General features: G+C 43.5%; 1 non-coding gene across 1 annotated transcript; it reads right to left on the bottom strand.

Moving 5' to 3' along the window:
- Positions 1–388: 388 nt before the first annotated feature.
- On the bottom strand, positions 389–495 carry LOC118482840. The gene has a single exon (XR_004868993.1). It is a non-coding gene; the product is annotated as a small nucleolar RNA R71 (small nucleolar RNA).
- Between the last annotated feature and the right edge of the window lie 3,421 nt (positions 496–3,916).

Genomic DNA, 3,916 nt, shown 5'->3' with positions numbered 1-3,916 from the left:
ACCAAGGAGACACCTTAGAGAAAATGTGAGGGGCATTGAAGCACATTTTCGGCCGGTAATCACGCAAAACCCTTCACCGGTAGTCATTCCTCATAATGATCAAGGGCGAACATTTGAAGTAAGAACCAACTCTTTGCAAAGTTTACCAAAGTACAAGGGGTTGGCAACGGAGGAGCCTTATTTTCATTTAGAGGCTTATGACTCGATTTGCAACACTCTTGGGAGTCAAGGGTTTTCAGCCGACGATATTAAATTGGTTTTGTTCCAATTTTCATTGGAAGAGAAGGCGAAAAAATGGTTCTACACGTTACCTTCGGCATCCATATATACATGGGGGGAGATGCAACAAACTTTCTTGGATGAGTTTTACACCGCCCAAAAGACCAACAATGCAAGGAAGGGGTTGAGAAGCTTCCAACAACAACATGGTGAGATGTTTCATGAGGCATTCGAGCGTTTCAATATGATGATTAAAAATTGCCCTCACCATGGAATTGAATTGTGGGAGTTGATGAATGCCTTTCACGAGGGGTTGAGTGCCGAAGATGCACGTGATTTGATGTCTATCACCGGTGGGACTTTTGGAACAAACTATGAGAACGATGATTGGGAGTTCTTGGAAAGCATGGCAACTACATCAAAGAGGAAAGCTCAAGCCTCGAGAAGAGCCCGACCGACCACTACCCGACCTCAAGTGCACGCCATAGATGATGGTAATGCTCAAACCACTAACCAAATTTATGATGTTTGTGCTTTGTGTAATGAAATAGGTCATGCGGCTGAAAATTGCCAAGGGATGTTGGAAGGGCAATACGAAGAAGTCCATGCGGTTCAAGGTCAAGGAGGAGGTGGTAGGAACTACAACAACATGAACTCTAATACCTACCACCCTGGGTTGAGGAACCACCCGAATTTTAGATATGGGAACCCTTCAAATCAAGCAAACCCGAATTTTCAAGGTAGCCAAGGTAACTTTGGTTCACGCCAATCTTACAATAACCAAGGTGGATACCGAGGCGGAAATAACCAAGGTTAACAAAAGCAATACCAAACGGGTCAAGAACAAGGGGGGTCTTCGGGTGGAAACGAGATGATGGAGATGCTAAAGAGCATGCAAATGGAGATGCAAAAACGGAACCAACTTGATGAAGTGCGAATGCAAAAGGATGAGGTTCGTGACAAAAGCATCCAATCACTAACAACCCAAATGGGTCAATTGGCAACCGACGTGGCGGAATTGAAGAAAAGTAAGGGTCAACTTCCAAGCGACACTAAGGTAAACCCTTCACATGGTTCGTCACGAGGTAACGTTAATATTAATCATGTTAGTGTTTTGAGGAGTGGAAAAGAATTTAAAGCCAATTTGTCACCCGAATTGGTTGAGGGGGTAGTTGAGGATGTCACGGGAATTGAAAGTGATGATGAAATTTCACCGGTTAAACCAAAAGAAACAATTGTTAAAAAACCGGGTTTGGGTGAAAATGAAAAGAATGAAAAAGTTGAGGGTGAACCGAGTCAAGTCCAGTTTCCATCGGCCTTACTTGACCCGGGAAAGAAAAATTTTATTGTGTCGAGAGGTCCTCAAAAAGAGGAGATGTGGGACATGTTTATACAAGTAAAAATAAATCTCCCACTCCTCGATGCAATAAAACAAGTCCCCGCTTATGCAAAATTCTTAAAAGAATTATGTACACAAAAAAGGCAAAACAAGAAGAAAGTGCCTAAGCGGGTGGATTTAACCGGGCAAGTGAGTGCGGTTTTAAATGGGGAGCTTCCTCCTAAGCTCCAAGATCCAGGCACGCCATTGATTAATGTACAAGTTTGTAATTTTCAAATGGCTAAGGCGTTGCTAGATCTTGGAGCCGGAGTTAGCATTTTACCGGGGGGCTTATATGACCAATATGACTTTGGTCCATTAGCAAGGGTGGAGACAACGGTTGTTTTGGCCGATTTGTCTCATAAGTTGCCTCGGGGTATGGTTCAAAATGTAATTGTGAAAATTGATGAGTTTTATTACCCGGTGGACTTTCTAGTCTTGGATTACTCATCGGCGGACCCTAAGCAACAACAAAATATAATTTTAGGTCGGCCGTTTTTAAGCACCGCACATGCTATTATTGATTGTTGATTTGGTACCGTTGATATGGCTTTTGGAAATAGAAAAATGCGTTTGAATGTTTTTACTAACAATTCTAATGCTAACGGTGTTGATGAGTGTTTCATGGCAGATATAGTTGATGGATGCAACCCGCATGAGTATGAGGAGGATGGTTTGGATATTTGCCTGTGTGATTTTTCTGAACAGGTACATGCTTATGCACTCCGGGTTGAAGAGGAAGCGCAAGATGCGATGGCGTTGAAAGAAGGTAGACCACCATGGACCCACCAATTCGAGGGTCTACCGGTGGAGATCGATTCGGGTACGAAACCATCATTGGAGGAACCGCCAAAGTTGGAGCTCAAAGACTTGCCGAGCCATTTGAAGTATGTGTTTTTAGGGGATAATGACACTTTACCGGTCATTATTGCCTCTAATTTGGAGTTGGCCCAAGAGCAAGCATTGTTGGAAGTCTTGAAGGAAAACAAGGGGGCTATCGGATGGACAATTGCCGATCTCAAAGGAATTAGTCCATCAATTGTCAAGCACAAAATCATTACAACCGAAGATGCCAAGCCGACACGAGAAGCTCAAAGGCGGTTGAACCCGAACCTAAGGGAGGTAGTTAAAAAGGAGGTAATTAAATGGTTGGATGCGGGAATCATCTATCCGATTTCGGATAGTGCTTGGGTGAGTCCCACCCAAGTTGTGCCTAAGAAGGCCGGCATTCAAGTAGTCAAGGATGAAAGTGGTGAACAAATTGCCACCCGACCGGTTACCGGGTGGCGTGTATGTATTGACTACCGAAAATTGAATGCCGCCACTTCTAAGGACCATTTCCCGCTACCTTTCATTGACCAAATTATTGAAAAATTGTCGGGTCAAAAATATTATTGCTTTTTAGATGGGTATTCGGGTTACAATCAAATCGCCATACACCCGGATGACCAACACAAGACCACCTTCACTTGCCCATATGGCACCTTTGCCTTTCGGCGAATGCCATTTGGCTTGTGTAATGCTCCGGCAACTTTCCAACGATGTATGATGAGTATTTTCTCGGACATGGTTGGAGAGTCGCTCGAAGTATTTATGGACGACTTCTCCATTTTTGGCACTACTTTTGATGCTTGTCTCAACGAATTACAAAAGGTTTTAAAAAGGTGCGTTGAGAAAAATTTAGTGCTAAGTTGGGAGAAAAGTCATTTCATGGTGCAAGAGGGCATTGTGTTGGGCCATGTGATTTCTGAAAGGGGGATGGAGGTGGACAAGGCAAAAATACGGGTAATATCGTCTTTGCCACCTCCGAAAAATGTTAAGGGTGTAAGGTCGTTCTTAGGATACGCGGGTTTTTATAGACGTTTCATTAAGGGTTTTAGTGTTATCACCAAACCCTTATGCAACTTGTTATTGAAAGATGTCCCATTTGATTTTACTAACGAGTGTATGCAAGCTTTCACTGTTTTGAAGGAACACTTGGTCAAGGCGCCTATTTTGCAACCACCCGATTGGTCAAAGCCGTTCGAAATAATGTGTGATGCGAGCGACACCACTATTGGTGCAGTTTTGGGTCAACGGGTTGACAAGAAGCCGGTGGTTATTTACTATGCAAGCAAAACTTTATCCGAAGCGCAACTTAACTACACCACAACCAAGAAGGAATTACTAGCAGTGGTGTATGCTTTGGATAAGTTTCGGTCGTATATTTGGGGAAGCAAGGTGGTGGTTTATTCGGATCATAGTGCGGTACGGTACTTGATGGAGAAAAAGGACGCGAAGCCGCGTTTGATTCGGTGGGTCTTATTGTTACAAGAGTTC

Source organism: Helianthus annuus, chromosome 1 (assembly GCF_002127325.2).
Source record: "Helianthus annuus cultivar XRQ/B chromosome 1, HanXRQr2.0-SUNRISE, whole genome shotgun sequence".
NCBI classification, from domain to species: domain Eukaryota; kingdom Viridiplantae; phylum Streptophyta; class Magnoliopsida; order Asterales; family Asteraceae; genus Helianthus; species Helianthus annuus.
Note: the sequence above shows the minus strand (reverse complement) of the source record. Positions and strands in the feature narration are given on the sequence as shown.